Genomic DNA, 25,413 nt, shown 5'->3' on the forward strand with positions numbered 1-25,413 from the left:
AAGTGGGATTTGGTGGATGAACCAAAGATAAGCCGGTCAACTGCTTCTCAGAGATACAGAAATATCATGTGGGTTCTGAGAAGTAATGGTTACTGAAGCATGACTTCTAAAAACTGGAAACAGGGGAAAGATTCTCCTTAAATGTGGAAATTAAAGAGAAAATTGTGTTTGTCTGTAGTGTCTACATTTTTATGCTGCCACACACATCACACACATATGGGTTGTCTATTACTGGTTGTGCCTAGAGAATTGCAGGGAACCCTGATTGATGCAATCAGGAAACAGGCTATCAGACAAGAAGAGGCAACATCTAGGCCCACCTCCTTCCCTGAGATGTCTTCATGACAACTCAAGAACTTTGCAAAACTCAAAGGACAATTTGACATTTAACAAGTTTTCATCAGCAGCTATGGAAATTATTTCGCTCAAATAGTGCGACCCCAAATAGATCTGAACATATTCTCCAATTCCACATCACCTTAGGAGATCTAAGGGATCCTTGTAAAAGCACCCAGTCCAGACACCCTGAAATGCCAGTCACAGTTTACCAGGCATCAGCACGCCAGCCATATACAATCCATAAGGCCATCTTGCATGTATGTAGGTCTTCGCATGTGTGGGTGCTAAGTCACTTCAGTCCTGTCAAACTCTTTTCGACCCTACCAGGCTTCTCTGTCCTTGGAATCCTCCAGGTAAGAATACTGGAGTGGGTTGCCATGCCTTCCTCCAGGGAATCCTCCCGACCCAGGGATCAAACCTACATCTCTTATGTCTCTTGCATTGAATGTTGCTCTTTACAGTTGCCAAAGAGGTTTAAAAGCACACTGGTACCCAGTCATATTCCCCTGATATTTTAGGAGGCAGTGACACTATTGTCTAATTTGTTTTTCTAACCCATTGTTCAATAAACACAAAGTGCCCCGCTTATAGCTGAGTAAATGTTTGCCAAGTCAAATTGATCTAAAAAACTCCAACAGAGGAAAGCTGGTAAGTTGAGCATGCGAAGTTTTGGTTTCTTTTCTGTTTTTGAAATAGGTTTAAAAAGAAGAATGGAGACTGCTGGTTTCATGAGCTGAACCCTCAAAGGGAAAGCCTGCAAGAAATGACTTCTGATTCTATGGAGCACAAAATAGTGGGCTCAGGGGAAGTGAATGGCCTTTGGGCAGGGGTAGTGACCAAAAGGGTGATAGTGGGGGACCTTGGGGTTCTGCTCATGTTTTTTTTTTTCTTGTACTGGGTGCTGGTTATATGGGTGTGTTCAGTTTGTGATAATTTATAGAGTCATACACTTCTGCGTACTTTCCTGTATGTGTATTAGATGTAAAGAAAAGTTTGGTAGCAATCCTTTATTGGTAATCTAACATCAAATAATAGAACCTCTGAAGAAATAACCTGAAATTATGTTTATCCTTGAACATTAATTAATTGAGAGCCTAGGTATTGGACCAGGTGGTTTGGGCCAAGTTCCCGTAGCCACTCCTTCGCTCCTCTGGGGAACCTGGGGTTATTGTACTGCACCTGCCCCTTGCCAGCGCGACGGCGCTCTGTGAGGCTGTCTGAGGTTGTCTGTCTAGACATGTGCACATTTTTTGCTCCAGAATCTTGACTCGCCAGTACCATATCTGAGACAATGGTTTGTCTTCCCCCGACCCCCATGCCCTGCCTCTGCCCATCCTGCCTCGGCAATGGACAGAGCAGGTCACAGGGACCCAGTGGCAAAGCTGGTATAGCACAGAGGCTCTGAAAACCAAGAGAAGTTATTTCTCTCTTTCTCATGCAGTGGTCAGGGCTGGTGGGCAACCTGACCTCATGACATCAATCGGGGAACCAGGTTCTTTCCATCCGATTATTCCACCACTCCTTAAAGTATGCATTTCTTCCTCTCCATGGTCAAAGTCAGACTCAGGCATTCATGTTCCAGATCACAGGTTGGAGAAGAGGGAGTAAGTTCAAGCAAGTTATTCCTTTTAAACAGGTGAAACAGAAGTTACTCGAAACATTTCCCCTCATGATCTTTTGTTGAGAGCTTATCTTATGACTGCACCATGGACTTCTCCAAACCTTCCTTCCAACTATACTCGCCACTATCCTTTGGGTAAATACAGTGCCTTCCTTATTCCCAAGGGTGTTTATTTTCCCTTTTTCATTGTTTGGTGTCCATGGAGAGCTTGGCCTTCTCCTTAATTGGCTTTGAGAGTGTAAAGATCATGGAAACTATGGAAGTAGAATCAACAAGATGACAACCAATTATAAATAGTGACTACTTTAGATTCCACACATAAGGAGGTCATGCAGTGTTTGTCTTCTGTGTCTGCCTTACTTCATTCCGCATACATCCACCAGGTTTAGCCATGTTGTTGAAATGGTGGAATCTCCTTCTTTTTAAAGGCCAAATAATATCTCACTGTATACATGCACTGTATCTTCTTTATCCCTTCATCTGTTGATGGGCATGTAGGTTGTTTTCATATTTTGGCTGCTGTGAATAATGCTGCAATGAACAAAAATAGTCAAAGTCACAGCGGCAGAAATTAGAATGGTGGTTGCCGGGGGTAGTGGGAAGAAGAAATGGGGAGATGTTGGTCAAAAGGTACAAAGTTTCTGTTATGCAAGATGAAAAAGTTTTGGCAATAATAATGTACAGCAGTGTGCTCATAGTTAACGATACTGTGTTGTGTACTTCAAATTTGTTAAGAGGATAGATCTTAAGTTTCTCATCACACACACACATACACATACAAGGAGGAAAATGGGAACTATGTGGAGTGATAGATCTGCTAATTAACTTGATTGTTGTGACTGCATGTATATCAAATATCGAGCTGTACATTTCAATATATACATTTTTACATATCAATTATATTTCAATAAAGCCAGAAAAAAACAGTTGGTGAAATAGGAGGAATTGAAGTGTTTTTGTTTTTTTTTTTAGTGTTGAGCCAGGAGTGACATGAACCAATATGGGAAATATCAGAAAAGGAACAGATTTAATGAGAATTTTAAAAATAATAATGAAAATACTGATAATAACAACGTCAGTGCATGCTATGTCATTTCAGTCATGTCTGATTCTTTGCGACCTTGTAGACTGCAGCCCACCAGGCTCCTCTGCCCATGGGATTCTCTAGGCAAGAATACTAGAATGAATTGCCATGCCCTCCTCCAGGGGATCTTCCCGACCCGGGGATTAAACCTATGTGTCTTATGTCTCCTGCATTGACGGGTGGGTTCTTTACCACTAGCACCACCTGGGAAGCCCCAATAGCAGTATCTGGCATACATTATATAATGATAACTTTGAATCTAATACTCCATTCAGTCTTCAAAACCCACATACTTATGTACAGTCATCCCTTGGGATCTGTGAATCCTGGTAGAAAACAAAATTTGTGGATGCTCAAGTTCCTTGCAGTTGGTTCTCTATACCCAAGAGTTCCGTATATGAGGGTACAAAGGACTGACGGCGCTAGTTCTCCTAATTTAGAGATGAAGAGCCTGGGGCATAGTGAGTTACCGCAGACTGCTTAAAGTCATGTGGTTTGAAGCAGCAGAGCAGGACGTGCTTCCTGGCTCCAGAAATCCAGAGCCACCGCTTATAATCCCTGTGTTATTCTCTCTCCCCTTCTGTACTGAGAAGAAGCTGATTTCAGAGTTAGAGATGACTTATGTTTGGGGACTTGGGAAAATTCAATGGCTAAGAGAGATGATGGCAGAGGGTGTCTCAACAATTAAGGGCTGGAATCATCTGGAAACATCTACTTATCTTTCTTTCATTGATGTTGACTGCTTGCTGGGACCTAAGCTGGGCTCCCAACTGGCCCACCAACTGGTCTTTGCATGTGGGCTGGACTTCCTCACAGCATGGCCTGCTTAGACAATGTGGATTTTTTTTTTTTTTTTAATGGCAACTCATGGAGGGAGTGTTTTATGCAACTTCAGCCTAAGCAGCAAGCTGCATGGAAACAGCATCAATTTTCTGAAAAGTATGTTAGTATTAAAATTGTGATACTCTTTCCTTCAAAAAGGGTCACCTAACTTCCCTCCCTTGAGTGTGAAATATATTTAGTGATTCACTTCTAATGAACAGAATGGTATAGAAGTGATGGTATGTAGTTTTTGAGATTAGGACATAAAGGTGTTGTGCCTTCCTCTTTGCTTCCCCTTGAGGCACTTGCTTGGGAGGAAGGCAGCTACCGTGATACTCAAGCAACCCTATGGAAGGAGCCACAAGGTATGAAACTGAGGCCTCCTACCAGCAGCCATGTGAGTGAACCATCTTGGAAGCATGTCCTCCAGCCCTAGTCAAGTCTTTATATGACTGTAGCCCTGTTTGATATCTTAACTGTAACCTCATAAAGGTCCCTGAGACAAAAATCACCAGGTAAGCCACTCCCAAGTTCCTGAGCCATAGAAACTGTGGGTGATAAATCTTGGATATCTTAAGTCACTGATTTTGACGGGTAATTTGTTGTGGAACAGTAGGTGACTGATACTGAACCTCAGAGGTCAGGTAGCATTAGTTGCTGCTATTCTATTGATTAAGAACCCAGATTTAAGGGGAGGGGATGCCAACTTAAGCACTCAGAAGGAAGAGGGTCAAAATATTTGCAGACATAGTTTAAATAGCACAGAGTGCTTAGTTTATATTATAACTGGGAGATGGCTACCAAATATCTAGAAACAAAAGTCCTTTGCAGCACATGTAACCTTTGCAATTCAATCATTGTATAATCTCTAGTTGGATTTCCATTATTCCACTTGACTGTCAATTGCTTCTGTTTTTTCATCCTTGTTCCCAGAGCTTGGCATGGTGCTTAACAAATAGTACATGCTTATGAGGTATCTGATGAACAAATGCAGAAAACTTCATGTGATCAGGGCATTATTAACATATATATCTGGCCCTGGAAGTTTTTTTTTTTTCAATTGTTATTCCCAAATAAAATTTCTGAATAATGCTTGAAGATATATAACTCATTTTTTAACATTTGTATAGTATATGCTACTATGTATTACATTTTGACTGTATCAGTTTATGGCTTCTCAAAAAAACAGCATGTGGAATAATTTTAGGACTTGCACGGACGGATGGAAGTTTAAACTTTTTAATAGCTGTGTGATTATTTTATTGCATGTTGAAAAGTGAAAAGTACAAAGTACATAAATTAAAGGAAAATATTAGGTAAAGAGTAGAATAAGCAGCATGCAGATACGGTAAAATTTACAAAAAACGTACCTGGGTGATTCAAGTTTGGTAAATATCATAAGGCTGAACTTCTACAGTAAAGTAGTAGAAATTCCTAATAATGTACTTTCATAGCATTGAGAAATTCCACAGAAATAACACCTGGAGCAACAGCATATATTAAGAAACTGTGTTAATGATTATCTTTCATGTTTTTCTTACGAGTTATCTCCTTGTTACAAACCCCAAGGCCAGACCCAGAAGGGAGTATGACTGGGATCATGAAAGCATGGACCTTGTCTTTCAGTTCCCCATAAACACATAGATTTGAGGGTTGTACACAATTCCATTTGCTGACATATTTTATCTTTATCCCACCTCAACAAATTTGAAGACCCCACAGTTGTTAAATGATGACAGTGATGGGTTCAAGTCACGGGGTCGGCACCAGGCATGAAGGTTACCTACATCACTTGCTAATTGTTCCCAAGACTAGCTCAGAAGGGAATGGCCTGGGGTAAACACAAGGAAATCTGGACGATTTCAGCATAACCCATGACATTTAGAAGTAGGTGATTAACATGGCATGTGTCTTAAGAAAGAAAAGATCTGAGAAAGTCCTGTAGCCTGCAATTAGGAATAAAAGCTGGACTCAGAGTAGACTCTGCACCTCAGTGCAACAGAGGCTGCAGGTCCCCTGACCCATTGCCCCAGATTTTGTCTTCTGTCTTCACTCTTGTCGTTCACTCCCGGAACATTAGGGCAACCCAGTAATGTAATCTGTGGTGGAGATCATATCATCTCTGCTTTACAGAAAGTAAAACTGCAGTTTAGAGATTATAACATGATGCCTTTTCCACAATGCCAGAATGCTCCTTAGGAGAAAAGCTATGACCAACCTAGACAGCATATTAAAAAGCAGAGACATTACTTTGCCAACAAAGGTCCATCTAGTCAAAGCTATGGTTTTTCCAGTAGTCATATATGGATGTGAGAGGTGGACCATAAAGAAAGCTGAGTGCAGAAAAATGGATGCTTTTGAACTGTGGTCGTGGAGAAGATTCTTGAGAGTCCCTTGGGCTGCAAGGAGATCAAACCAGTCCATCCTAAAGGAAATCAACCATGAATATTCATTGGAAGGATTGATACTGAAGCTGAAGCTCCAATACTTTGACCACCTGATGTGACGTGCCTGCTCATAAGAAAAAACCCTGATACTGGAAAAGATTGAGGGCAGGAGGACAAAGGATGAGATGGTTGGATGGCACCACCAACTCAATGGATGTGTGTTTGAGCAAGCTCCAGGAGGTGGTGAAGCAGAGGGAAGCCTGGTGTACTGCAGTACGTGGGGTCACAGAGAGTCGAACATAACTGAGCGACTGAACAAGGATACATGTAATTCGAGCAACCTGCTTTAAACATTGTCTTTCAGTTCCCCATAAACACATAGATTTGAGGGTTGTACACAATTCCATTTGCTGACATATTTTATCTTTATCCCACCTCAAGAAATTTGAAGACCCCGCAGTTGTTAAATGATGACAGTAGATGGGTTCAAGTCAGTGAGCAAAATCAGATTTGTGACTTATTGCTTCTTAAATTTCTGTTGCCACTTCAGTTCAGTTCAGTCCAGTCGTTCAGTCGTGTCTGACTCTTTGTGACCCCATGAATCGCAGCACGCCAGGCCTTCCTGTCCATCACCATCTCCCGGAGTTCACTCAGACTCATGTCCATCGAGTCAGTGATGCCATCCAGCCATCTCATCCTCGGTCGTCCTCTTCTCCTCCTGCCCCCCAATCCCTCCCAGCATCAGAGTCTTTTCCAATGAGTCAACTCTTCACATGAGGTGGCCAAAGTACTGGAGCTTCAGCTTTAGCATCATTCCTTCCAAAGAAATCCCAGGGTTGATCTCCTTCAGAATGGACTGGTTGGATCTCCTCGCAGTCCAAGGGACTCTCAAGAGTCTTCTCCAACACCACAGTTCAAACGCATCAATTCTTTGGCCCTCAGCCTTCTTCACAGTCCAACTCTCACATCCATACATGACCACAGGAAAAACCATAGCCTTGACTAGACGGACCTTAGTTGGCAAAGTAATGTCTCTGCTTTCGAATGTACTATCTAGGTTGGTCATAACTGCCACTTAGGTATCAACTAAACTCATTTTCTTATCCGAACCTTGCAGTTCTGGTAAGTCTTAAACGAAAGAGGCAAGTGACTAGAGCTAGAGGTCATTTCTTGAGAGCTGTTGATGGGAGAAGGCATGCATTCATTTTCTACTGCTGCTGAAATAAATGTATTCACTTCAAACAACAATATGAATTTATTAAGTTACAGTTCTGTCTGTCAAGAGTCTTGATACAGCATGATCTTCTGCTGAGAGTTTCACCAGGTTGAAACCAGGTTTTGGCAAGGATGTCATTCTTTATGGAGGCTCTAGAAATGTATCTATTTCCAGTTTCACTTGATGAAAGACTTCAATTCCATACAGTTTTAAGACTGAGGTTCCTATTTCCTCACTGGTTGTTGGCTGAAGTTGAATCTCAGCTTCTAGAATCTATGTGCATTCCTTGGCTTCCTTTATCTTCAAAGCCAGCAATGGTAGGTCAAGTTCATCTGATGCTGTGACCTCCCCTTCTGTCTCATCTCTGCTTTCATTGGACAAAGTTCTCAATTTTTAAGGACTTGTGTGATTAGGTTGAGTGTACCCACATAATCCAAGATAATCTCCCCATATTAGAACCAACTGTAGTCTTAATTAAATCTGTAAAGAGCCTTGACAGCTGTAACTGGTTTGCTATTTTATTAAACAGTTTCCCTAGTAGCTCAGAGGGTAAAGAATCTGCCTGCAATGCAGGAAACCCGGGTTCAATCCCTGGGTCAGGAAAATCCCCTGGAGAAGGGAATGGTAATTCACTTTACTATTCTTGCCTGGAGAATTCCATGGACAGAGGAGCCTGGTGGGCTACAGTGCCCATAGGGTCGCAAAGAGTCGGACATGACTGAATGACTAACATTTTCACTTTCACTTCAAAGACCCTTGATAGGTGTAACTGGATTCAGTTCAGTTCAGTCGCTCAGTCGTGTCTGACTCTTTGCGATCCCATGAATCACAGCACACCAGGCCTCCCCTGTCCATCATCAACTCCTGGAGTTCACTCAAACTCACGTCCATCGAGTCAGTGATGCCATCCAGCCATCTCATCCTCTGTCGGCCCCTTCTCCTCCTGCCCCCAATCCCTCCCAGCATCAGAGTCTTTTCCAGTGAGTCAACTCTTCACATGAGCTGGCCAAAGTACTGGAATTTCAGCTTTAGCATCATTCCTTCCAAAGAACACCCAGGACTGATCTCCTTTAGAATGGACTGGTTGGATCTCCTTGCAGTCCGAGGGACTCTCAAGAGTCCTTTCCAATACCACACTTCAAAAGCATCAATTCTTCAGTGCTCAGCTTTCTTCACAGTCCAACTCTCACATCCACACACGACCACAGGAAAAACCATAGCCTTGACTAGACAGACCTTAGTCGGCAAAGTAGCGTCTCTGCTTTTCAATATGCTATGTAGGTTGGTCTTAACTTTCCTTCCAAGGAGTAAGTGTCTTTTAATTTCATGGCTGCAATCACCATCTGCAGTGATTTTGGAGCCCCCAAAACATAAAGTCTGACACTGTTTCCACTGTTTCCCTATCTATTTGCCATGAAGTGATGGGTAACTGGATTAGTATTTTATTAAACAGCAGGAGACAGGAGTCTTGGACAGACATCTTTAAAATTCTGCCTACCACCTTGAACAGCAGGATACAGGTGCAACCTACTTAACTTCTCCATATACACCAAAGATTAAAGCTGAACTAGGGAAGGATAATCAGAAAAGCTCTTCCTATTCACATAGGGGAAGGATGTGAGCCCATAGCAGTTACTGGTCCCTGAAGACTCCTGGGCAACTGTGGTTGGGTCTTCCCACTCTGGAAATAGGTAGTTTCTTATTTTGGTCCCAGTGCTGGGAGTAGTTCCCAGGTCTATTTTCCCCCTGGGCTCTGGAAGATGTTCCTTCCTCATCATGCCCCTTGCCCATTTCTGAGGAAGCCAAATATGCCATTTTGGGTGGCTAAGCAGCTTTGGCTACTTGTTTCCTTGCTGCAGAATGTTGGGGGCCCAAGGTCTGCTTACCTTTCAAATCATCACAGTCTCTTAGTCCAGGCTATAGCCTAGGGACTGTAGCCTGAAGACTTCACTGATATGCTAAAAAGCCTTTGTGTGTTTTTGTTGTGGGTTTTGGAATGCAGAGTGTTTTCTCTATTTCATTCTATTCCATGCCACCTGCCAAAAGTCACACCCATAATCTTCAGCTATTTGTTGTTCCATTGCTCAGTCATGTCTGACTCTTTGCGACCCCATGGACTGTAGCATGCCATCTGTCCTTCATCATCTCTCAAAGCTTGCTCAAATTCATGTCCTTTGAGTCGGTGATGCCATCCAACCATCTCATCCTCTGTGATCCCTTCTCTTCCTGCCCTCAATCTTTCCCAGCCTCACGGTATTTTCTAATGAGTCGGCTCTTCGCATCAGGTAGCCAAAGTACTGGAATTTCAGTTTCAGCATCAGTTCTTCCAATGAATATATGCAGGATTGATTTCCTTTAGGATTGACTGGTTTGATCTCCTTACAGTCCAAGGAACTCTCAAAAGTCTTCTCCAACATCACAGTTCAAAAGCGTCAGTTCTTTGGGGCTTAGCCTTCTTTATGGTCAAACTCTCACATCCATACATGACTATTGGAAAAACCATAGGTGTGACTATATGAATCTTTTTTGGAAAAGTAATATATATGTTATACATATGTTAGCTCTTCAGCTATAATTACTGCTAATTTGGGCTTTCCTGGGCTGTTGTGGGAACATGCCCATACGTTTCCCAGTAGTCCTTTTGTTTAGCAGTGTGAACTGTTTGGGTGTGCATCCTGCTTGAAGGCAGAGGGAAGACCCTTTGATCTCTCTAGTTTCTAGGATGAAGACCTCAGGAAGGAGTTGCCTGGAACCTGTCAAGGGGATGCTTTCCCTTTGCTGCTCTGCTCTCCTGCCATCAATATAGGCACAGAATCACAGTGATCACTTAGAGCTCCTTAAGAAGCTCAGGGAGGGTCCTGCTACATGCCAGCCATCAATAACATTCACCATCATCCTTTGTCATCAGATGAAATCTCCAAAACCAGGCCCTGACTTTTCCTTCACTCTTCTAGGCTCTCACTTGGATTCCAAAAGCCTTGCTAACTGGCCTGGAAACCAAAGCATGTGGGAGACCCCTGGAAGAAGTCACCTGTTACCAAGTACACCTGGAAGACAACCACAAAAACTAAAGCAAGTGTGGGAATCCAGGCAAGTGAGAGAAGCTGTGTCAGACCATCTCATGCTGGGAGTTCCTGAGTTCTCTGGGTTAAGGAGCCCCAGCAATTGTCTGTTACTATGCAAATCTGCCCAGTGTCTGCCACATAGTTAGCAAAAGCATGGTTCTCAATGGCAGTCAATGCTGGCAGGCAGTCACTGTATCTGAAAACTCTCTTCTGCTGGGGATGGCAAATACCTCCACAAATCACTTCATGCTGATCTCTACACTAAATCTATCAGTTAAAAATACAGGGTTAATTCTGAAGATTTGGGTTAACTCTTTCTAAGTACCATATCTATGATCTGGGTAGTTACTACTTGGTGAATGCAAATATATATCTATCTCTTTAGGGTGATTTAGGCTTTGGTTCCCAAACCAGGCATGTTACCCAAAAGTATGCATTGGGGGGAGGTCTGGCTGCTTCCCTCTCAGAAGCCAGTAAACAGGCCAGGTTGTGGAAAGGAAAGTTTTCTTTATTTCAGATGCCGGCAACTGGGGAGGAGGGTGGTGTACATCTGTTTAAAGGCCGACTCCCCTCCACTCCTGACAAGTAGGGGGTGAGAGTTTTTATAGACAAAGTGTGTGTGTGTGGGGGGGAGGGTTACATGCAGAAACAGTACACTCATCTTCCAGTTATCATCAGTCATCTGACTAGCATCATCTTGGTTGTTTTAGGTACAGTTAATCATCAGTTCCAGGGTGCACTTGTTCCCATTTCTTTGCCATCAATTCTCGGAATTGTGGCAGCTCAAGTCCTGGGTACAGTCTGGGTCATCATGTCATTAACTTTTCCACCTGGGGGTTTAGTTCACAGGATATGGCTCAGAATATTATCTACAGCCCTTGAGAAAGAACCAGATGTCCTCAACTATGCTTAATGATTACATTATTATTATTTAGTCTCCTTAGACTGTTTTCCTTTGTTTCACCATTTCTCACTTCTCTGACTAAACTTACTCTTTGATTAAAGTTTTTTCTACAGGCAAAAAGCAGGCAGACGACACGGTGGGTGTTGGGGGGTGGCGAGGACTATATAGTCTGCCTTTTCAGGCAGAATAACATTTTAAAATTATACATTATCAGACACAGTGACACAAGATTCTGATCTGGTAGTCTTTGATGGTGCCTAGAATCATGTGTTTTAAAAATGTCTTAGGCTGACTTTCCTGGTGGTCCAGTGGCTAAGACTCTGCAGGTTCAATCCCTGGCCAGGGATCTAGATCCCACAAGCCACAACTAAGACCCAGAGCAGTCAAATAAGTAAATGAATAAATATTTTTTTTATAAATAAAACCTTTTAAGATCAGCTATACCCCAAGAAAAATTTTTTAAAAAAACTCACAAAGGAGAAATCAGATGAGTTGCAATAAATAACTGGAACTTTGTAAAAAAAAAAAAAGACAAAACTCTTAGGAATAATAGTTACGTACAGTTAGTTGCTGTAGGAAAGAATCCCTGTATTTCAATGGCTTTATGGTAGCTCAGCTGGTAAAGAATCCGCCTGCAAGGCAGGAGACCCTGGTTTGATTCCCGGGTCAGGAAGTACTGGTGAAGGGATAGGCTACCCAATCCAGTATTCTTGGGCTTCACTGATGGCTCAGACAGTAAAGAATCTTTCTGTAATGTGGGAGATCTGGGTTTGATTCCTGAGTCTGGAAGATCTGGCAACCCACTCCAATTCACAATCTAGAAAGATTATTTCAGTGTAAACATGAATGAATTTAATTTTGCATTTTCCAAACAAAAATAATCTACTTTGTGGTTTTAGATTTTAAGCACAATTGAAAACTCCAGTAGTCATGGGCAATGACAGCATTGAAGTAACCCAAACTGTGTTCCTTCTTCTTTACAAACATTACGTAGTCACAGTCTATTTTGAATTAGTATTTAAACATGGCATCTGTCATACTCCAGGGTTTTGGAGAAATAAGCTATATCCTAAGATAGCTTCATCAGTTCTAAACTATGAAAAATTTATTCTTGAAAATAGTATGTGTAGCTGAATCTACATGTGTTGGGTCTGACCGCAGACTTCAAGTTCTCTGAATTAACTTCCACGTGGAATATAGTGTTTCTCAAAGGGTTGGTTACGAAAAGCATGTTCATTTGAAACTTCCATATGTATTATTAAAGCTCAGCAATAATCACAGCAATAGTTCAGAACTTAGACCAACAAAAGAGTTCTTTTCTTTTCTTGTTTAGACTTGCCAGGGAACATGTGTGTGTGCTAAGTTGCTTCAGTCGTGTCTGACTCTTTGTGACACCATGGATGGTAGCCCACCAGGCTCCTCTCTCCATTGGATTCTCCAGGCAAGAATACTAGGGTGCGTTGCCATTCCCTCCTCCAGGGGATCTTCTTGACCCAGGGATCGAACCTGCATCTCTACGTCTCCTGCATTGGCAGGCAGGTTCTCTACCACTAGCACAACCTGGGAAGCCCAAGTGATATTGTAAAAGATCAGTTACAGGTGGGTTTCATGACTGTGTTTAAATTCTGTCCAAGTAAAGCCTGCACTTTACAGCTTGGGCTGACTGCTTCTACTGCCCTGCTCTTGGTATACTAGCCCATCTTCTCTGCTTTTATGTGCTTTCTCTACTTTGCAACTTCCGCTTCTCACGGTTTCGGCTTCCTCATAACTTAGATGACACGAGATCCTTCCAGGTGGTCTTACCTTCCCACTTCAGCTCTTCTGTTTCCTTTTCCAATCTCCCAGAACTACCTAGTTCAAATTCCTGCAAGAGAAATCCTTATTTGGCCAATTCATCTTTTCCAGAGCAGACCATACCATACTGGGCTTTTGACTAGTCTGTGCATTGACAATATTGGGTCAGGGACTTCTGTTTGGTCCCTTAAAGAAGGTGGGGCCACCTGATTCAAATCATGGCTGCCTGAAAGGTGTTCAGAGCAATGCAGATTTGCGGTTTGGCATGTGCAATGCCAAGAAAGGTAAACACACATAGAAACACCAAAGGCAAGGTAAGCATTCTTTTAATAATGGTGGAGGAGCCCTGGATGAAGACTCAGGTGAACTGGGGGTTAAATCTCCTCTCTGCTAAGTCTGATATTTTCTCATCTTTAGTTTACATAGAGTATAACAGTGTTTTCTTTAGGAGGAACATACATTTAATAGAATTCTCAGTTATAGAAATGGCTGAAAGGAATAAGGGTTGACCACTCACCCCCATAACAAGTCTAGCTGTGGGTGGCTGCTGGCACCAGTTCAGAGCCAGCTTCTCAGAGTCTCTTGGCTTTTCTCCTATGCTTCTTGCATCATGTTGCACAATAGTTCTTGCAGCTACAGACATCCTGTCCCTTTCCAGGTACAGAGGAAGAGAAAGTGGTGATGGATTCACATCTGTGCCTCTTGTCAGGAAAAGCAAGAGGCTTCCCAGAATCCCTGCCAATGTCTCATTGGCCAGGAAGGGTGCAGAGCCACCCCTGGCCGTGGTGGAGGCTAGGATGGGGGTGTTTGCTAGGGCTGGATGCATGGCCTCCCGGAACAGAACTCTGCTAGCAGTAGCAAGGAGGGGGAGTGGGTATGAGGAAGGGGTGGGGTGGGGTGCAATTACAAAGAGGTTAATTTGATCTAATTCCTTACAGGATGGTTGTGAGTGTCAAGTATATGTGAAATATGCAATGAGGGCTTTTCAAAATGAATACTGACAACTTCCCCACACAGTCATGCTATATTATATGCCTGATTTCTTAAAGACAGACCTCCCCACTCCCCCACCCTGCCACTGCCACACCCTTTATCACCTTACCTTGAGATCTGCCAAAGGAAACTGAACATGGCTTGATCTTACCCTCCAACCTTGTCTCTCCCCATCCTGCCTGGTGCTCACCTCGTTCCCATGACAGCACCGACTTCCCTCCAAGGGTTGTGAGTTCACCATGACTTTTCTCACCCCAGACCTTTGCTTTCATATTTTTCTTCTTGTGGATCAGACTTCCTCCTTTCTGTTACCATTTCAGAGAAATCCACCCTGACTCCCAATCTCTTTGAAAAAAAAAAAAAAAATCCCCCTTTCGTACTTCCCAAGCACCAAGCAGACTCTTCATTCAAGTATAGTCTATAGACTCTTCATTCCATTTATCTGTTTAATGGTGTAACATTTAAAGGAATGGGTGCTAGAGCCCGACTGACCTCAGCTAACCTCTTCCTAGCAGGTTCCTTTGCCTCTATTTTTCTCCTATGTAAAATGGCGATATGGGATTGTGAGGTGGATTAAATGTATTAGGTGCTAAGAAAGTGGTCTGTGCATAAGTGGGCAATTAATACATGAGAGTTAAACAAATCAAAGAAATAACATGCATTTCTTCCACCCATCTGATACTCTCAAAAGACAGTGCCTTACTCTGTCCGTTCACTACAGCAGCTGGCTCGGTGCTGGGCCGAGTCACCACTGTTGCCATTCTCATGGTTCTTTATACCAAGTGGGTCTGAAGTATTTGTTGACTGAATACATCAATGAATAACCAAGTGGTATTCTGCATGGGGGAGAAGGTGACAGTGGCTCAGCAGTGTCCAACTCTTTGGGATCCCATGGACTGCAGCCAGCCAGGCTCCTCTGTCCATGGAATTCTCCAGGCAAAAATACTGGAGTGGGTAGCCATTCCCTTCTCCAGAAATAACCAACAAGCAGAAGTCTCTGGCCGAGTGGGGAGCTGAAATCTGAACCCGCTCGTGGGGTCTTGTTAGAACCGAGTTCGCCGTGACAAAGCGTGGGTCCCGCATGGCCCCGTCTCCCAGCACGTCTTCCTCTGCTTCCCAGCCAAGAGACGCAAGGATCGCCGCTTCCGGGTGAACGGCCAGGTCTCAGGCCACCCAGGAAACGGAAGCGAGCCTCTGTCTGCGTGAGGACCTCAGCGCGTGCACCCACGCACTTGTGACTCCGCGGCTGTGCTGGGGTTGGTGTCCCGCTCGCTGACCTGGCCATCCTGGGGGCAGCTGCTTTCCCCAGCCAGCCTTGAGCTCTGGCCCCGGCCACCCCTCCGGGGCGTCTGACTCTCTCTGAAGAGGACTTTTTCCAAACCCCAAAGTGCGGCAGTTTTATGGGCCAGCTGCACTGCGTTCCCCTTTCAGAGGCAACCGAGGCTGTTAAATCACAGGAAAAGCCCGTCCAAGTTGCTCTGCGGGGACTCAGTCCGGCAACCGGCTGCTTTCCTCACTCTCCTCCAGTGCCGCGTCTCAGAGGAGCCGTTAGAAACCCAGCAAAGGAGACCTAGGTCACCCCGGCTGCCTTCCAGGGCCTGATACTCGGCCGCCCCTGAAGCCTTTGTTGAGCCCTGGCCATTTCCCGTGGCCTCTGGGCCCCCCAGCACACAGGTTAACGCGCAGCCCCTGTCCTCCGTGCACCGCTTGTTTTTTTTTGTTTCTGTTTGGTGAATGGTTTCAGGGCTTCTCCCTTTCCTGCTCCACCCCAGCTGGAAGCCTCTTTATTAGCAGTTTGTTTGCAAGCTCATGGTGGTCTGTGAACTTGTCTGAAATTTCTTGGAAGGGAAACAACTGCTGCAGCCAGAATGTGAGCCCCAGAGGAACATTCTGGCGGTCTCTTTTCAGACAATGCTCATCCATGCTCTCTGGCCACCCGTCCTTCCTTCACCCTACACGCCACACACCTTGAGAACATTCCAGCCCTCTGTTAAAAGTCTTCCAGAGATCCTGACAAGGGAGAGAAGATTTCTTCCCCTAAAAAAGTGCAGCATGTGATGGTGTCTCTTATGTGAGGGGTGTTGCCTTCCATGAGGTTCCTTAAGGAGAAATTGAGGAATAATTCCAGGTCAGCCACTTAGAAGCTTTCTAAAACAATTTTACTGAAGTATAGTTGATTTACAATGTTGTGTTTAATTTCTGCTGTCTAGCAAAGTGATTCAGTTATACAGATAGACATTCTTTTTCATATTCTTCCCCATTATGATGTATCATGAGTACATCATTTATCCTGAGTACATCATGAGAAATGCTGGGCTGGATGAAGCACAAGCTGGAATCAAGATTGCTGGGAGAAATATCAATAATCTCAGATATGCAGATGACCCTTATGGCAGAAAGCAAAGAGGAGCTTGATAAAGGTGAAAGAGCAGAGTGAAAACACTGACTTAAAACTTAACATTCAAAAAACTAAGATCATGGCATCCAGTCCCATCACTTCAAGGCAAATAGATGGGGAAACAATGGAAACAGTGACAGACATTATTTTCTTGGGCTCTAAAATCACTGCAGATGGTGACTGCAGCCATGAAATTAAAAGACGCTTGCTCCTTGGGAAAAAAGCTATGACCAACCTAGACAGCAAATTAAAAAGCAGAGACATTACATCGCCAACAAATGTCTGTCTAGTCAAAGCTATGGTTTTTCCAGTAGTCATGTATGTATGTGAGAGGTGGACCATAAAGAAGGCTGAGCACTGAAGAATTGATGCTTTTGAACTGTGATTTGGAGAAGACTCTTGAGATCAAACCAGTCAATTCTTTTTTTTTTTTTTTAATTTTTATTTTTACTTTATTTTACTTTACAATACTGTATTGGTTTTGCCATACATTGACATGAATCCGCCATGGGTGTACATGAGTTCCCAATCCTGAACCCCACTTCCACCTCCCACCGCATATCATCTCTCTGGATCATCCCCGTGCACCAGCCCCAAGCATCCTGTATCCTGCATTGAACATAGACTGGCGATTCGTTTCTTACATGATAGTATACATGTTTCAGTGCTATTCTCCCAAATCATCCCACCCTCTCCCTCTCCCTCAGAGTACAAAAGTCTGTTCTATACATCTGTGTCTCTTTTGCTGTCTCACATACAGGGTTATCATTACCATCTTTCTAAATTCCATATATATGTGCTAGTATACTGTATTGGTGTTTTTCTTTCTGGTTTACTTCACTCTGTATAATCAGCTTCAGTTTCATCCATCTCATCAGAACTGATTCAAATGTATTCTTTTTTAATGGCTGAGTAATACTCCATTGTGTATATGTACCACAGCTTTCTTATCCATTCATCTGCTGATGGACATCTAGTTTGTTTCCATGTCCTGGCTATTATAAACAGTGCTGCGATGAACATTGGGGTAGTGTCTCTTTCAATTCTGGTTTCCTCCGTGTGTATGCCCAGCAGTGGGATTGCTGGGTCATAAGGCAGTTCTATTTGCAGTTGTTTAAGGAATCTCCACACTGTTCTCCATAGTGGCTGTACTAGTTTGCATTCCCACCAACAGTGTAAGAGGGTTCCCTTTTCTCCATACCCTCTCCAGCATTTATTGCTTGCAGACTTTTGGATCACAGCCATTTTGACTGGTGTGAAATGGTACCTCATTGTGTTTTTGATTTGCATTTCTCTGATAATGAGTGATGTTGAGCATCTTTTCATGTGTTTGTTAGCCATCTGTATGTCTTCTTTGGAGAAATGTCTATTTAGTTCTTTGGCCCATTTTTTGATTGGGTCGTTTATTTTTCTGGAATTGAGCTGCATACGTTGCTTGTATATTTTTGAGATTAGTTGCTTGTCAGTTGCTTCATTTGCTATTATTTTCTCCCATTCAGAAGGCTGTCTTTTCACCTTGCTTATAGTTTCCTTTGTTGTGCAGAAGCTTTTAATTTTAATTAGATCCCATTTATTTGTTTTTATTTCCAGAATTCTGGGAGGTGGATCATAGAGGATCCTGCTGTGATTTATGTCGGAGAGTGTTTTGCCTGTTCTCCTCGAGGAGTTTTACAGTTTTTGGTCTTACGTTTAGATCTTTAATCCATTTTGAGTTTATTTTTGTGTGTGCAAACTAGTCAATTCTAAAGGAAATCAACCCTGAATATTCATTGGTGGGACTGAAGCTGAAGCTCCAATTATTTGGCCACCTGATGCGAAGAGCTGACTCATTAGAAAAGACCCTGATGCTGGGAAAGATTGAAGGCAAGAGAAGGGGCAACAGAAGACACTGATGGCATCACTGACTCAATGGACATGAGTTTGAGCAAGCTCCGGGAGATGGTGAAAGACAGGGAAGCCTGGTGTGCTGCCGTCCATGGGGTTGCAAAGAGTCCTACATGACTGAGCAACTGAACAACAGCAAAGTGACTCAGTGATACAGATACACATTCTTTTTCATATTCCTTCCCATTATGATTTATCACAGGTTACTGAATATATAGCTCCCTGTGCTATACAGAGGACCTTGTTTTTATTCATCCTTTCTGTGATAGCTTGCATCTGCTAATACCAAACTTCCAATCCTTCCCTCTCCCAGTCCCTCCCTCTTGGCAACCATAAGTCTGTTTATGCCTGTGGGCATGTTTTTGTTTCGTAGGTATGTTCATTTGTGTTGTATTTTAGATTCCACTTGTCAGTTCAGTTCAGTCGCTCAGTTGTGTCCAGCTCTTTGTGACCCCATGGACCGCAGCACACCAGGCCTCCCTATCCATCGCCGACTCCTGGAGTTTACTCAAACTCGTGTCCATCGAGTTGGTGATGCCATCCAACCATCTCATCCTCTGTCGTCCCCTTCTCCTCCTGCCTTCAATCTTTCCCAGCATCAGGGTCTTTTCAAATGAGTCAGTTCTTGTATCATGTGGCCAAAGTATTGGAGCTTCAGCTGCAACATCAGTCCTTCCAATGAATATTCAGGACTGCTTTCCTTTAGGATGGACTGGTTTGATCTCCTTGCAGTCCAAGGGACTCTCAAGAGTCTTCTCCAACACCATAGTTCAAAAGCATCAATTCTTCGGCACTCAGCTTTCTTTATAGTCCAACTCTCACATCCATACATGACTACTGGAAAAACCATAGCTTTGAGTAAGTGGACATTTGTTGGCAAAGTAATGTCTCTGCTTTTTAACATGCTGTCTAGGTTGGTCATAACTTTCCTTCCAAGGAGCAAGTGTCTTAATTTCATGGCTGTAATCACCATCTGCAGTAATTTTGAAGTCCAAAAAAATTAAAGTCCTCACTGTTTCCATTGTTTCCCTATCTGTTTGCCAGGAAGCGATGGGACCAGATGCCATGATCTTAGTTTTCTGAATGTTAAGTTTTGAGCCAACTTTTTCACTCTCCTCTTTTACTTTCATCAAGAAGCTCTTTAGTTCTTCTTTGCTTTGTGCCATAAGGGTGTTGTCATCTGCATATCTGAGGTTATTGATATTTCTCCTGGCAATCTTGATTCCAGCTTGTGCTTCCTCCAGCCTAGCGTTTCTCATGATGTACTCTGCATATAAGTTAAATAAGCAGGGTGACAATATACAGCTTTGACATACTCTTTTCCCTATTTGGAACCAGCCTGTTGTTCCATGTCCAGTTCTAACTGTTGTTTCTTGACTTGCATACAGATTTCTCAAGAGGAAGGTCAGGTGATCTGGTATCCCCAGCTCTTTAAGATTTTTCCAGAGTGTGTTGTGGTATACACAGTTAAAGGCTTTGGCATGGTCAATAAAGCAGAAGTATTCCACTTACAAGTGATATCATATGGTATTTTTCTTTCTGTTTCTGACTCACTTCATTTAGTATGATCATCTCTAGGTCCATCAATGTTGCTGCAAAAGCTTTTTGCTGTTTGTCTTCTTATTAAGGAAAATTCCCGGCCCCACTGATGTCTGATTGTGAGAACCGAGTCATTGACTGAGGAGGGGGAGAGAAGAATAACAATGATGAAGAATAACATTGACAAAGGATTTCTTCGGCAAAAAATGTCTCCTACAGAGCCCGGTCCTGTCCATCAGGACTTGGTCACTCTGACCCTTCCCCTGAGGTAGCTTGGAGTCCAACAACCAGCTCCTGAGATTCGCTCCCTAATCGGCCCCTTGGGTCTCCCCTCTGTCTTCAGCAGCAGCATCCATCTCCCATGACAGGCTGGTCCTGAGGGAGGAGGAGCCAAGCTTGAGCTATGGTGGGTCTTGGCTAGAAATGTGGTTGGTGACAGAACCCCACATAAGTTACCAACATGTTCTTACATTATCTTAAGGCTAATGGGGTGAAAGTTTTCCCTAGTGGCTCAAAGAGTAAAGAAACTGCCTATAATGCGGGAGACCTGAGTTTGAACCCTTAGTTGGGAAGATACCCTGGAGAAGGGCATGGCAACTCACTCCAGTATTCTTGCCTGGAGAATCCCATGGACAGAGGAGCCTGGCAGGCTACGGTCCGTTGGGGTGGCAAAGAGTCAGACACGACTGAGCAACTAAGTACACACGCATAATGGGGTGAAACTACCTGAAGATGCTAACAGCTTTCTGATTTGGTGGGAAATTAAGAAAATGATCCTGGTCCCTGGGGTTCAGGCCTGCTTTAGCTTCAGCAAACTCCTGTCCATGAGAGCTCACTGCAAAGGCCTGAGGCTGCCCATGAAGTAAAGGAGGGTCCAGACCCCACAGCCTCCTCATTTTCTTGGAAATCCCTGAAGCCCTTGTCCTGAATGCCTAGGACTCTAGAACCTGACGTGAAAGTTATTCCTTACCTTGAAGGCCAGTGTAGCCCAGTGAGCCCAAATGACTGGCCCAATGTGATAGTTACCCGGGGGCCTCAGTGCAAGTGGAGCCCAAGTCCCTTAAAGACGGATTTATGAGCTTACAAATGCTCAGCCGGCGTGTAACACTTGCCCCCGTTTGTGTTAGAGTTAGCCCTGTAGTAACATGCTTCACTGCTCATCCCACTTCTTGTTTCGTTTCTTTTACTTATTTTTCTTGGTTGGTGTATTTATTTGCTAAGGCTGCCATAACAAAGTACCACACATGGGGTGTCTTAAACGAAAGCTATTTTCTCGCAGTCCTAAAGGCTAGAAGTCTGAGATCGAGGTGTCTTCAGGGTGGGTTCCTTGTGAGGCCTCACCCCTTGGCTTGTAGATAGCCGATTTCCCCATGTCTTCACACTATATGCTCTCTATATGGGTCTGTGCCAAATTTCCTCTTCTTATTGGGACTAGTCATACTGAATTCAGGCCCATTGCAATGATCTCATTTTAACTTAATCACCTCTTTAAAGGGACTTCCCAAGTGGCTCTAATGGTAAAGAACCCACCTGCCAATGCAAGAGATGTAAGAGACACAGGTTTGATCCCTGGGTTGGGAAGGCTTCTTGAGGAGGACATGGCAATCCACTCCAGTATTCTTGCCTGGAGAATCTCATGGCAGAGTACAGTCCATAGGATCTCAAAGAGTTGGACATGACTGAAGTGACTTAGCACGCACATACCTCTTTAAAGACCCAACCTCCAAATGCAGTCACATTCTGAGGTACTTGGAATGAGGATTCAATATATAAATATTTTGTGTGTGGGGGGGGATGAGCAAGGCATACAAAATCCAGTCCATAACAGTTGGCTGAACTTCACCTTTCATCGATTAATTCAAAGAAAGCATGTGGAAGATATATTCCTTGAATTCTTGTACATTTAAAAACATGTTTCTGTAGCCTTACTTCCAGGTCACTTTTTTCCTTCTTAAACTTGGAAGGCATTGCTCTATTGACTTCTAATCTTGTAAGTTGTTATGGAGAAAGTTTGAGGCAGGCTGAATTCCTTGAATTTGTTTTTCCAGCTCCAACTGCCAGACACATAAGGGACACCATCAAGGACCAATCCCAGCCAAACAGGAAGACTTCTCCCTTGTAAGTACCCCCAAGAGAGACACTCAAAGACATGTCTATTGAACCCATTGCAACCGCTGACCCCCAAGATCCTTAGCAAATAAAATGGATGTTCTTTTTTTTTGTTTTGTATTTATTTTTTTGACTGCACTGGGTCCTTGTTGAGGCATACTTTGAGGCTCAAGGGCTATCTAGCTGTGGCACTCAGACTTAGTTGCCCCATGTGGGATCTTGTTTCCCTGACCAGGGATCAAATCTGAGTCCCCTCCACTGGACTCTCAGGAAAGTCCCCCAGGATGTTCTTTTAAGCTACTGTGTTGGGGACTGACTGTTCATTACTCAGCAATTTATATCTGACACGCTGAGCCTCCTGACACACAGGATTCTCCCTAGATCACAGTGCAGAACTCGAGCTTCTTTGAATGGGTGAGTAGTTAGCCTTTGTTTCTCTCCACCCAGCAGATAGCAACCGCTCCAGGGTTGGGAAGGATTGAAGGCAAAAGGAGAAGGCGATGGCAGAGGACGAGATGGTTAGATGGCATCACTGATTCAGTGTACATGAGTTTGAGCAAACTCCAGGAGACAGTGGAGAACAGAGAAGCCTGGTGGGCTACAGTCCATGGGGTCGTAAATAGTCAAACACGACTGAATGTCTAAGACTTTCACTCCAGATACTGCAGTTGGGATCAGTGAGGTCACAGATGTTACCTGGTCCCATCACAGATGAAGCTGCATTTCCATTTCTTGATTTTTTTTTGAGAGGGGTGGTGAGCAGTATGGGGTGGTGGTGGTGATCTTCTAAGAAGAAAGAGGTAGTTACATATTTGCTCTGTCACTTAAATAATAATAAATGTGTAAATAAGAATAGCATTACTATAAAGTAAAAGTGTTAATCACTCAGTCATGTCCGATTTTTTGCAACCTCATGGACTATAACCTACCAAGTTCCTCTGTCCATGGAATTCTCTCATGCAAGAATACTGGAGTGGGTTGCCATTTCCTTCTCCAGGGACCTTTCTGACCCAGGGATCAAACCCAGGTCTCCTGCATTGCAGGCAGACTCTTTACCATCTGAACCACCAGGGAAGTCCAACATTACTATCTTATTATATAATAAATTACATTATATAATGTATATAATAAATAAAATAAATCGTATCTTAGCATAATAAAGAATAATAAAAATGTAAGAATGTAGGGGATTAACATAGGACTGTCAACATTTTATTTTATCACACAAGGATATTTAAAAAGCAGCTACTCTTCACTATCATCATCTTTTCATTTTCCTTTAACACCTTAACTAATTGCAAAGTACATACATTCAGAAAAAAGGGCAACCCTCCTTATAAGAGAATTAGTATATGATGTACATTTTAATATTTATGTTTATGGGAAACATTAATTTTTGGATAAGCAGAAACATTGCAACTTAAAATCAGACTTTTACACAATTTTCCTTTAAGTGGCCTGTCAAGAATGCGAGCTTATAAACTGTAAAGGAACAAGAATCTTTATGTTTAGGAAGAAAGTCATCTCTTCCCAAGCAAAGTAATCATTACCGCTTTAAAGTCATGGTGCTTATTAGGCGCAGCATCCTGTTTCATACGTCCTTGGCTTAACACACTTAACTTTCAAAATCCCCTCTGGCTCAAATCATTTCGGACTTTCAGCTCTGTCGCCACCCTGGATAAACTCCGTTGTTTATTTATAGGAAAGCGTCTAACAGAGTTGGGGTCTTTCCGGAGGTAGAGGAAGGGCTTTGCGACAGAGTGAAATTCCCACCGACTTTTGTTTCCTCATCTTCCGGCCGCTGCTCGCTGGTCCGTGGAGATTGCAGGGACTTGAGGCGCCCCCGCAGACTCTCAAAGCTTTACCCCTGGATCCCGTCACCAGAGAGCTGCGGGGGGTTGTGTCCCTTCCCTCTCCAGCACTTAGCAGCTCCTCAGTAAGTGTTTGTGGACTAAGAAATGAATGGCTCATACAAGGCCCACCACAAAAGGACCCACACCGGGGGTTGGGGGGGTGGGGGGGTTGGGGGGTGGGGGTGGGGCTGGCGAGGGGGTGCACATGCCGAGATGCTCCGCTGACATCCCACCCAGGGCCCGGCCCAGGTTCTCTAAGGGCCGAGTCTCCAGCTCCAGGGCAGGGATTCTGTTAGGAAACACAGAGCTCCCAGAGGGTGGACACCGAGATGAGTGCAGTTCAGCATACTTCTCTTCAGGAAAAAAAAAAGAATGAGCAGTCATTTAGAAACCCAAGAAGGTCTGGGAGGGTCCCATGGCAGAATGGCCATCAAAGACGCGGCAGTTCTGTGAAAACCCCGGGGACTCCCGCTGTGCCCTGGAGTGGAGGGGAAGGTCTCTTCCCACTCACATTCAGAATCCAGAGAAAGCAAACCTGCATTCCCTGGCAGGCCCATGGCTGCCCCTCCAATCGCCAGCCCATCAGGTAGGCACCAATGGGCTGCAAAGAGTCTGTGACTGGGAGCACAAACATGAACTTCCCTCTGGGACCAGAAGCCAGGCTCCTTGGAATACCTCCCAGAAGCCCAGGAGGCTTATGGGGAGTCAGCCCACCCTGCCACTGGCTTCTCTGCTCTCTGCTGCTTTTGTTCCCAGCTTCATTCACTGGCCTCTCCTTTCGCCCACTTGCAATCAGACCCCAAGAAGATCCTTATCAGATTAGCCCACACCCATTGCTGACAGCAGGGACATAGAAATGGGGCTGTGAAGGCTGGGCTTTGGTGCTGGCCCTGTCTCTTGCTGTGTCATGATGGTCCAGCCACTAAAACTCCTTGAATATTAAGTTTCCTCAAACATAAAAGATGATGCACGCTGGTACCCGGCTCTCACTCTGAAAGGAGGCTGGAGCCCAAAGGAGGCAGTACAGCTAGCATTGGAATCGCAATTAGCAATGGGGTTAACTAGGGCTGATCTCACCTCCCCTCTCAGATGAACTTACCTCAATAACCAGTAATCAAAAAGGGATGTGCAGGAGGGAAAAAGGAAAGGAAATATAAAAAAGCAAAGGAGTACCTTTCCGGGGTACTTTAAATAGTTTCAACTACTATAAAAAGCTGCTGTATGCTTTCAGCTGCTATAAAAATGACATAACCCATAAAAGACTAGAAAACTGACGTATAAGATGTTAAGGAACGAAGGTTATCCCTAAAGTGAGAGGGTTATAATTTTTACTTTCTGCTTCAATAATAATAATAAATACATTGCAAGATGGTACCCTCTCCCGAGTTCTTCTGCCTGTCCCCCA

General features: G+C 43.8%; 1 long non-coding RNA gene across 1 annotated transcript in view; it reads left to right on the top strand.

Annotated features, from left to right (window-relative positions):
• The window catches only part of LOC138421625 (uncharacterized), an 81,024-nt gene that overhangs the window by 40,707 nt on the left and 14,904 nt on the right, over positions 1–25,413 (top strand). The window contains exons 2-3 of the long non-coding RNA XR_011249560.1: positions 10,424–10,559; positions 22,095–22,164. This is a non-coding gene — a long non-coding RNA (uncharacterized lncRNA). The remainder of the gene's footprint in view (positions 1–10,423; positions 10,560–22,094; positions 22,165–25,413) is intronic.

Source organism: Ovis canadensis, chromosome 16, assembly GCF_042477335.2.
Source record: "Ovis canadensis isolate MfBH-ARS-UI-01 breed Bighorn chromosome 16, ARS-UI_OviCan_v2, whole genome shotgun sequence".
In the NCBI taxonomy this organism is placed as follows: Eukaryota; Metazoa; Chordata; class Mammalia; order Artiodactyla; family Bovidae; genus Ovis; species Ovis canadensis.